Source organism: Grammomys surdaster, unplaced genomic scaffold (assembly GCF_004785775.1).
Source record: "Grammomys surdaster isolate TR1022 unplaced genomic scaffold, NIH_TR_1.0 275, whole genome shotgun sequence".
Lineage (NCBI taxonomy): Eukaryota > Metazoa > Chordata > Mammalia > Rodentia > Muridae > Grammomys > Grammomys surdaster.
Genome location: NW_021604716.1, coordinates 835,831 through 847,127, shown reverse-complemented (window position 1 = coordinate 847,127; position 11,297 = coordinate 835,831).

Below are 11,297 nucleotides of genomic sequence, written 5' to 3'. Positions count from 1 at the left end.
GAGAACATTCAAGCACAGATCTTGTTCACATGTACACATACAACAACAACAGAGATGAAATGGAATTCTTCTCTTCTCTGTCCTATGTCCTACACAGGGGTAGAGAGATGTATTGGACAGGAAGAAAGCCAGCCCCCACAGCCAGGCAGCATAGTGAGAGCAAAGCCCAGGAAAGAGTTCCTGAAGATGCCTGAAACTGCTGCTGATTCTGCTTGAGGTCATTTCTATGAGAAGCTCTTAATGTAAAGTAATTCGGATGCTCTGATGGACCATTTTCTGTTCTTGGCTGAGGTCTGATGATCTTAGGCACCTCTCCTTCCCTCATCATCATATTCAAAGAAGCCATAGACTGGAGGTCCTCAGCCTTGTCCCTGTTGATGTTGAAGACTCAATAGTTCCATGTCAGGAAGGACAATCATCTTTGTCTATAACAGCGTGTGACAACCTGGCAACTTTAGAAGAGCAGAAAGCGTTAACACCAATGTCAAGGTGCTAGTACCTTGAGGGGTCCTTTAGCTACATTGTCCTATGGGGGGAGGTGGAAGGGCAGTGGGAGAGAGGGACAAAACCCTGGGGCAAATCCCACTCTTAAGAGAGTAAACCCACTTTCAAGAAAGCCACCTCATCTGTTGACATTGGCAGAGCCCTCACGGCCTACATCCCCTGACCTCACCACTCTGACATTAGCGACAGAGTTTCCAGAATGTGGGTTTGGGGACGAATACTGAAACCACATCAGCTGTGCCGTGAGTTGTGGGATATTTAACAATAACCTTGTTCTTCGCCCACCTAGATCTCCTGGTGTGACAATGAAAGTTTGTTTCTTGACATTGCCAAATGATGAGAGAGAGAGAGAGAGAGAGAGAGAGAGAGAGAGAGAGAGAGAGAGGGAGAGAGGGGGACATTGTTCTTGAGGACTACTGTTCCGTGTAAGGAATCGTAAGCCAGCTCTTGTCCCTTTTCTTGAGCTAAGATAGAGAAGCAAATGTGGTTTCTCAGCAGCTATGCAAGCCACACTGTGCAAGCCCATTGACTGCAGACCTTCAGTGGTTTGGCTCTGAGCATACTTGGAGCAGGCCTGTGGGACTCTTAGATGTCTTAGGAGATCTAATGATTGCCGGCCGTGGGGAAGTATAAAGATGGCAGCTGACTGGAAAGGCGTGTCAAGATTACAGAGTGGGGGCCGCAGCGGAAGGGAAGGGCCAGAGGATTCTGCCAGGCTATCCTGAAGTGAGCCATCCTTCCCATGAGTTTTTGAGGAACAGGGAGGGAATGTAGGGAAAGAAGGTAATCAGGGTGTGCTGGTGGATTGCCTTGGCCACGTCAAAGTATCCACGGAGTGTCTAATACCACTGAAGTGTCTCTGTCCAACAGTATCAGGTACATTGATGCTAACTGAATACAAACCCTTTCTGCCCATGCTCTGGAGGGAACAAAAACAAACCGAGAAAGCGACAGCGGCTGGGGCAAGGGTGGAAGATACCCTGTGCTCCTTCTGCACTGGACATGCCCAGTGCTGGTGAAGCTGAGCAAGGCATCGAGGGGTCCAGAGATAAAGAAAGAGCTTCATCTTAGTTATTATTCTATTACTGGGAAGAGATGCCACGACCAAGGCAACTCTTACAAAGGAAAGGATTTAATTGAGGGTTACAGCCTCAGAGGATGAGTACGTTCTCATCATAGTTTAGGGCTGAGAAGCAGCGAAGTGTTGGGAGCATTTTGAAAGACTAAGTATGTTTTTGGCATGGAATGTTTTGGTTTTGTTTGTTTGTTTGTTTGTTTTTGTAAGTTTAAGCCCAGCCTTGTGTGCACATGGAGTTCCAGGGTAGCCAAGGCTACATAGAGAGATCTTATCTTTTAAAAAAAGGTTTCGGTTTAGCAAACAAACATGTTGGTATATTTTATCAGTTTATAGCTATGAATAGTATGTAAACTATTTACATACATGTATCTTGGTCCTTTATTGCTGAAGTTATTTTTCTTTTACTTGGAACCAAATCAGGCACAGGATACCAGGGCATTTCATTATGCAACCAACATAATGACCATCGTTCCTGTCAGATAAACTCCTGTTTTCCCTGACTTAGGTTACTTCATTGTGGATAGAAACGCAAGGTTCAGTGGGGGGAAAAGTATTATATAGACAAAACAAGACTTACATAAAGTAAAATTTACCATTTCCTTCACTTTTAAAAAATCATGTGTGTCGGGAGATATGTATGTGGATACCCAAGGAGGCCAGAATATGTCATTGGATCTTCTGCAACTGGAGTTAGAGGCAGCTGTGAGCCACTCAACATGGGCACTGAGAAGAATAGCAAGTGCTCTTAGCCACTGAGCCATCCCTCCGGATACTTTGGAATGTCAGGGTTGGTAATGTTACAGCTTATCCACACTGCTGTTAAGCAGAGTCCTTTCTCCTGGAGGCCCCATTCCTCAACACTGTTGTGTCAGGGTTAAGTCCCAGCACCCGGACTTTGGGGGACACAGTCTCAGACTAGCAGCTGTCCGTGCACAGTGGGATGCCAAGCATCATCTCCACCCCTCCACCCAGGAGATCCCCAGATCTCATCCTGCAGAACTGAAAGTCTGTATCTGTTAAGTCACACCGCAGGCTCTCCCTTTCCCGAGCCCTAGCAGCCACCCACGCTGTACCTCATTTCCTGTGACCTTGATTCTTCTAGGTGCCTCATGGAAGCAGATTATACAATGCTAGTTTTTTTTTGTGACCAAGTTCATCTATGATGTAGCACGTGGTGGGGGTTCCACCTCCACATGGCTGGCAGCACCGTGTTGCACTCAGTTTGCTTTTTGTTCGTCAAGTCATCTGTCGCAGACACCTGGGAGGTCTACCTTTCGCTACTGTGAGTCATGCCGCTATACAGAACATGTGTATGGAAACCTCTCCAAGACTCTGCTCTCAGTTCCTTCATTGCTACTCAGGAGTGAATCTGCTGGATCCTGTGGCGGTTCTATTTTTAGTTTTTTGAAGAAATATTCACACTGTTTCTATAGCTGGCACACCGTTTTGCAATCCCACCAACAGTGCTGTTTTGCTGGTTTTCGAAAGAAAACAAGGATGTTTATTTTTAATGAGCAAAAAGAATTCTCTTTTCTTCTGCTTTTCTGACTTCCTCTGACCTAGCCAACAATGAGGACGTCATCTAGGTTAAGATTTTCCTTGACCCCTACAGAGTAAACCGTCTTCCCATGGATATGTCTCCCACTACCCTGCTATGATTTCCAGGCTTCACTGACATCCTCTGCCTGTCTTCCCTGGTGCACACTCTGAGGGAAGGGCTGGGTTTGCATCTTTGCCTCCTGGGTCTTCCATCCTGTTAGCTGGTGCCCAGTAGGCACTAACTAAATAAATTTCCACTGAGGGAGGCTGTGGGAGCCCCCTCTCCCAACCCTTCCCTCCCTTCCCTCTCTCTCCGTTCATGCTGTTGAGCAGCCTATTGGGGAAAAGGTCACAGATGATGGAGACATGGAAGGAGAAAGGAGGTGCAGAATTTTGTGCAAATGAACCACATTCAGAAACAGCAAATTCACCACATTCTTTAGGAGCCTGTGAAAATCCAGCAGACAAAAAGGAGTCTGTGAGGGGGTGTCAGGCGACGAGTGTAACCATGGACAGACATTTGTTTTGAAGAGAGGGGAAAAAGGTGAGGGGTGGCCTCGTCCTCTTGGATGAGAGAGTGGTCTTCCAATTTTGAAGTGTTTCTCCCTTCCTATAAAAGGCCTAATTGATTAGTTGGGAGGATTTTCTCTCTTGGATAAGAAAACTGCTCTGTGTTGAAGTGACAACAGAGTTGTCTCTAAAGGGAGAGATGTCTTGTAGCCAAGATCCTAGAGGGATTCAGTCCCATACCTCACACGCTCAGAGAATCCCTGGACAGTGGGAAGGTTGAGTCTTTTGGGTACCGCTTTTCTTTCTTTCTTTTTCTTTCTTTCTTTCTTTCTTTCTTTAAAAGATTTATTTATTTTATGAATGTGAGTACACAGTTGCTGTGATCAGACATACCAGAAGAGGGTGTCAGATCCCATTATGGATGATTGTGAGCCACCATGTGGTTGCTGGGAGTTGAACTCAGGACCTCTGGAAGAGCAATCAGTGCTCTTAACCACTGAGCCATCTCTCCAGCCCTGGGTACCACTTTTCAAGCCATGTTTATTTTGAAGTTGTTGGAGATCTGTAGGAAAGATGTCGCCGAATGCAGAGATTTTCTGACTATCTCTCACTTTTCCACAGACCAACCTCTGGCTGTGCCCACTTACCTTCTTCTGGGCACATCATCGAGGCTTTCTGAGCTGCTTGAGAAGACACATGTCACCTTACCACAAGACACCATAACGCAGAAGCAGAGGGCATGCTCAGCTGGTAAAATGTTTGTTTGGAAGCCTAACGGCTTGAGTTTGACCCCCAGAATCCAGGTAAAAAGTTGGGTATGGTGATGTGAGCTTTCACTCCCAGCCCTGGGGAGGCATCTTTCGAGCTTGCTGGATGGCCTGCTTAACCTAACCAAAGAGGTCTAGGTCCTATGAGGGAGAGCCCACCCCTCCCCCAAGAGGGTGTCCAGCACCTAAGGAATATTACCTAAAGTTGACCCCTCTGGTCTCCATCCACAAATGAAGGAGCAAACACACACACACACACACACACACACACACACACACACACTTGCTCTCTCTCACACACACACAGATGGATACTTCAGCGTACATTTCCCTGAGAACCATGCACACTCTTATGATAATCAAAATTAGGTGATTTATGCCAGTATAAATTAATTATCTGGCTCACAGATGTTAGGGAAAAATTGACAGCGATTTAACAAACACGAGCAAAAAAAAGCTTTTGAGGGGTTCTAGATGTGTCCAGGGTTACACACTGGGCTTAACTGTGATGTCTCTCCAGTTTCTTTCCATATGGAACTGTCCTCGGACTTGTGGTCATGACCTTGATGTTTTTCCAGCGACAGTATTTTGTTCTGTTTTGTTTTTTTCAGAATAGATTCCAATTTGTGTTTATACAATGTTTTCTTAAACAGTTATGCGTCCCTTAGTGACAAGTATTTTGGTTTTTTTTGTTTTGTTTTGTTTGCAATATATGGCTTGTGGCTGTGTGTGAATATTGTGGGATAAAATGACAGAAACTGAGGTGCCGATGTTTACTAGAAACCCAGGCTGTGGGCTGAAGCCGATTTACATCTCTATTCGTTTTCTGTTTTCTTTTAAACCGATTTTGTTAGAAAACAAAGTCCTGAGACAGCTCAGGACTTGCCATTTAAGTGTGAGGAGCTGAGTTCAAACCCCTAGAATTTACTTAAAAGCAGGCACAGTAGCTTGCATCCATAATCCCTGTGCCCTATAGGGAGAAGGAGAATTTTAGGAAGCTGAAAGGCTAGCTGGCCTGGCACACACAGGGATGAACAAGAGACCCTGTCTCAAACAAGACAGAAGGTGAACACCGCACCTAAGGCTGGTATCCAGCCTCTGTGCCTGCCATGGTCCACATATGCCTGTATCATGTAGAAGCATATACAGATCTCTCTCTCTCGATCTCTCTGTCTCTCTCTCTGTCTCTGTCTCTGTCTCTCTCTCTCTTTCTCTCTCTCTCTCTGGCTCTCTCTCTGGCTCTCTAGCTCTCTCTCTTTCTCTTTGTCTGTCTCTGTCTCTCTCTCTCTGTCTCTCTCTCTCACACACACACCAACCAAACAAACCAACACAAAATGAAGACATCACTATACACATTAACCTGGGCCTACACAGGGTCTACATCGTCAGTGCTACCACCATCCTGCCAAATCTTGTCATACTGGGAGACCTTCAGGGCCACCACACACATAGAATTGTCTCCCCCCATGAAAACAACCTTTTTGGTGCCATGGCCAGTCATTGTACCCTGTACATAACTGTACTGCTCTGTTTTATAGGTGAGGTTTGTTTACAGACATAGCACCAAGACACCCACCCGAGCAATGTGTTGCTGAGTCTCGATGTTCAGATGTCACCAGACAAGAGGGAGTTTTCAGCTGTTGTAATTTTCTGGAACTTCCAATGTTGACCAAAATCTGACCAACAGTTGTTGACTACCAGAAATTGTTCTGTTAGGAGGCACAGTGCAATGTTGTGTCTACAGTCAGGGAACACATGGAGAATGCTGCTGCCTTGTACGGATGTTGTTCAAAAGATCATCATTTCAAAGGCCTTAATAGCCAAGAATGGTTGGCCGTGTGGTGGAGTGGGCAGGAGCCCAGGCTTCGGGATTTCTAGACATGCAGTTAGAAGGCATGCCCCGGGGTGAGTCATCTCTCCACTATGAGGTGTTACTTCCGTGTTGCTTTCCTGTAGCTATGATACAATATCCAGCAGAATACTCGAAAGGAGGAAGGATTGACTTTGGCTCTGGGTTTCAGAGTCCAACAATTCTGAGTCCATTGTAAGAGAAATTAAGATGTCAGAAGCATGTGGCCAAGGCTACTCACCTCACAGTGGACAGGAAGCAGAGAGTGAGGAAGGACCTTCAGAGACGTGTCCTTATGCCCTCCTACTAGGCCCCTCTTCCTAAGGTTTCCAGAATCTCACAAAAAGCTCTACTACCTGGGGGCCAAGGTCACAGTACACAGACCTGGAGGGGGGGCATGTCATATTCAGGCCGTAACAGCTTCATCCGCAGTAAACTGTACAGATGAAGAAACTTTGGTGCAGGGGAGTTGAGTAGTGTCTCAGAGTCACATAGCTGGTGGGTGATAGGGATAGGTGTCCAACCTAGTGACTGTCTCTCAAGTTGCCCGTTGTCACCACAAAAAAGTGTCACAGCATGGGACATTCTTGAGGGCAACAGGATAGGTAAGACAAGAACACAGTAAATGGTAGAGTGACAATTTCTCCTGTCCCCTTTCTATCAGTTTCTTATTTGAGAGATCAAATAAGATCACCTGGCCACCTTCATGGTGTTTCTCTCAGACTTTCATTTAAAAGGCACTCTTGTTTCATAAGTGCCCACTAACTGAGGGGACACAGAAGAGGTGGTACAATGGGATACTGAGGGGTAGGCGTATGGGTGCTCTCAGGTTAGATTAGCAGCATAGAGAAGGGTTTAAGGGTAGGTGACTGTGAATGAGCTGAGGCCATTAAGTATTTTCCAGGGATAACACCCCCGTTCAGAAATCATGCCCCTCCCCAGGCTAGACAGGTATGGAGTTAGGGACATATTCCTTGTGTTAAGGCATTATTTATGAGCCAGGTTGGGGCACACAGTGAGCCCTTGGGCTGTATAAGCAGCTTTGAGACAGGACATGTGCATGCTTACATATATTAACATGTGCATGCTTACATGTATTAACATGTGCATGCTTACATGTATTAACATGTGCATACTTACATGTATTAACATGTGCATGCTTACATGTATTAACATGTGCATGCTTACATGTATTAACATGTGTACATTTACATATATTTCCTGAAGGAGAAAATCTCAGCTTTAACCAAGCCCTCAAACTGTTTTGTTATTTAAAATAGAAAAAAAATCCTTGAGGGTCAAGGAGAGGAGATGAAGGAGCAAGGAAAAGAGTCAGAGCCAGAGAGAGAATATTATCTCCCAAGAGTCACACACGGGGTTGCTAGGAAACCATTTATTGATTTTTTTTTCAATTGTAAACATTTCCTTCTTAGCCCCAGATAAACAGATCTTGTATCAGTCTAATGATGAGAACACAATCGTTTGAGTGTTGGGAAGGAGTGGGGCTGTGTGGTGTGTCTCTTTGTGTGTGTGTGTGTGCGTGTGTGTGTGTGTGTATGGGAGGGCTGGGTGGGGCTGGGTTCTCTGTGGACTGTAGAGATTTGGAATGTGGACAGCTGGAGATTAATAGTGATAATTTATAATGAAATAAAAATGCAGAATACTGTAATGAAATGGCCAGTATTACCATTCTTGAGCCTTGGGACTCTTATTAACTAAAATAAATGTTACTTGAATCCAAGCACTATGATACCATAGAAGTAGATCCCATGACCAAGATGGCTATTAACTACACGAGAGCATAGATAGTTTATGCATCATGGATACACTGGTCAGGAGTACTCAGAATGGAAGTACTAAGAATGGGGGCTGGAGAGATGGCTCAGTGGTTAGTGGCACTGACTGCTTTTCCAGAAGTCCTGAGTTCAATTGCCAGTAACCACATGGTGGCTCACAACCATCCCTAATGGGATCTGATGCCATCTTCTGGTGTGTCTGAAGACAGTGATAGTAAATAAATAATTCTTTTTTAAAAAGTACATCAGAATGATACACTATCTAAGACATATGAACTGCTTATTTCTTAGTTAATATTTCTGGACTGTGACTAACGAAAGGTAGCAGAAATTATGCAAAGTGAACCCACAGTTGAAGGTGGGGCTATTATTGTGGTTAAGGTTCTTCTGTGCATGTGTGAATGTGTGAGTGCATGCACATGCAAGTGGTGCTAAAAGGGCAACCCTGGGTGTCATTCTCCTTACTCTTCTCTCAGCTCACCTTCTTTTTTGAGGCAGGGCCTCTCATTTGCCCGCAGATTACTGAGAAGGCTAGGCTGGCTGGGATCTGCCTGTCTCTACCTCCCTAGCACTGGAATTACAATGGTGTACTTCTATATTGGGCTTTTTCAAATGTGAATTCTGGGGATTGAACTTGGGTTCTCATGCTTTCGTTGCAGGAACTTCCTGGCTTGAGCTAGCTCCCCTTGAAATCCAGGATCTTACTGGGATCTGCCTTTACAAATCTTGTTCTGGCTTTACTAGGCACAGTGGATCAGTGGGAAGGAGGTAGAAAGCAGGGAGGCTAATAAGCAAAGGTCACAGATAGGAACAGGAGTCACTGAGATAACGCGGGAGCGGTCCTTCCCTTCTGAATCTGTCTGCTTTCAGCGTTTTGTCACCTGGTCCTCCTGAAAAATGAATGGTGTCAAGCCCTTAGAAACAATGATCACGGGAGTGATCACAGGTCTTTGTTTACTGCCTTGCTTGTTCCTTGACTCTTTGCATCTATTGTATTTGCTAGTTCCTAAACCTAGAACTGACCTTAATACTTGCACGTAATTAAAATGGTATAAAAGCGAAAAGGAGGAGTGAGGATGGGATAGAGGGTTGCTGGAGGGGGGAATGGGGAAAGGGGATGGCATCTGAAATGTAAATAAATGAAATATCCAATAAGAATGAGTGGTGTCATTCTAATGACGTTTACTTCATATTAACTTAAGATGACTCCAAATAGTTAAGGTTGCATCAAAGTAAAAATCTTCTGTATAGGATAAGAAAAACAATTAAGCATCAAAAGATAGCCTATAGAGTAGACAAAATCCTTGCCAACTATTGATCTAGAATACATTGATCTAGAATGCATTGGAAAACGCTAAAAAAAACACTAAAAGATTATTATAATTCAATCAGTGAATAGTTAAATAAACTAGCTAGACATTTTTCAAATGAAGTCGTAAAGTAGGGCAGGAGAGGTGTGTCTCAGCATGTAGAGAGGCATGCAAAGCTCCCGTATGCATGCCCATATAATAATCAATTAACTTCAAAATCAAAAGAAGTTTAAATGGCCTATACATACACAAAAGAGTATTCAAGCCGGGCAGTGGTGGCGCACGCCTTTAATCCCAGCACTTGGGAGGCAGAGGCAGGCGGATTTCTGAGTTAGAGGCCAGCCTGGTCTACAGAGTGAGTTCCAGGACAGCCAGGGCTATACAGAGAAACCCTGTCTCCGAAAACCAAAAAAATAAAAAAATAAAAAATAAATAAATAAATAAATAAAATAAAAAAATAAAATAAAATAAAATAAAATAAAATAAAAAGAGTAAAAATTCTTAGCTGCCAGGGAAAGGCAAATCAAAACTACACAGAAATAACTCCACCTTGCCCAGTCAGAATGGCTATCACCGAGAAAACATAGCAAAACAAAGTAGCTGACTCTGAAGACAGAGAAATGGAACTCTTATTCACTGTTGCTGGGTGTGTAGATTGGGGCAGCGTGGTGGTTTGAATAGGTTTGGCCCCCATAGACCTCATGTGTTTGAATGCTTGGCCACAGAGAGTGGCTCTATTTTGGAGGAGGTGTGGCCTTGTTGGAGGAAGTGTGTCACTGTGTAGGCAGGATTTGAGGCCTCCTATGCCTAAGCTCTGCCCAGTGTGGAATCAGAGCCTCCTCCTGGTTGCCTGTGGGAGACAGTCTCCTCCTGGATGCCTTTGGATCAAGATGTAGAACCCTTGGCATCTCTAGTACCATGTCTACCTGCATGCTACCCTGCTTCCCACCGTGATGATAAAGAACTGAACCTCTGAAACTGTGAGCCAGCCCTAGTTAAATATGTTCTTTGATGAGTTGCCTGGCTACAGGAGGTGGCTTCTTCGGGTTCCTTTTCCCCATTGTTAGGCATCTTGGCTAGGGTTACCTGTATTGTCTCTTGGGATCTTCCCCTTCCCAGGTCTCTGGGACTTCCTAGAGACTCCTAGATTCCCCCACCCCATGCGGCTGCATATTTCCATTCATTCTCCTGTTCTTCTGACCCTCTTTCTTGTCTCTCCCAATACCTGATCCTGACCTCCCTATTCCTTCCTCCTCCGTTTCCCACTCACTTCTCTCCCTCCCCCTGCCTCCTATGACTATTTTGTTCCCCCTTCTAAGTGTGATTTAAGCATCCTCACTTGGGCCTTCCTTCTTGTTTAACTTCTTTGGGTCTGTGAAGTATAACATTGGTATCCTGTACTGGATGGCTAATATCCACTTATTAGTGAATACATACCATGTGTGTTCTTTTGTGACTGGGTTACCTCACTCAGGATGATATTTTCCAGTTCCATCCATTTGCCTGCAAAATTCATGATGTCCTTGTTTTCATGGCTGAATAATATTCCATTGTGTAAATGAACCACACTTTCTCTATACATTCTTCAGTTGAGGGTCATCTGGGGTATTTTCAGTTTCTGGATATTATGAATAAAGCTGTTATGAACATGGTAGAGCAAGTGTCCTTGTGGTATAGTAGAACATTTTTTTTTGGAGTGTATGTCCAGGAGCGGTAAAGCTGGGTATTCAGGTAGAACTATTTACAATTTTCTAAGAAACCACCAGATTTATTTCCAGATTGGTTGTACAAGTTTGCAATCCCACCAGTAGTGGAGGAGTGTTCCCTTTTCTCCACATCCTCATCAACATGTGTTGTCACTTGAGTTCTTTATCTTAGCCATTCTGGTTGGTATAAGGTCAGGGTCATTTTGATTTGTATTTCCCTGATGACTAAGGATGTTGA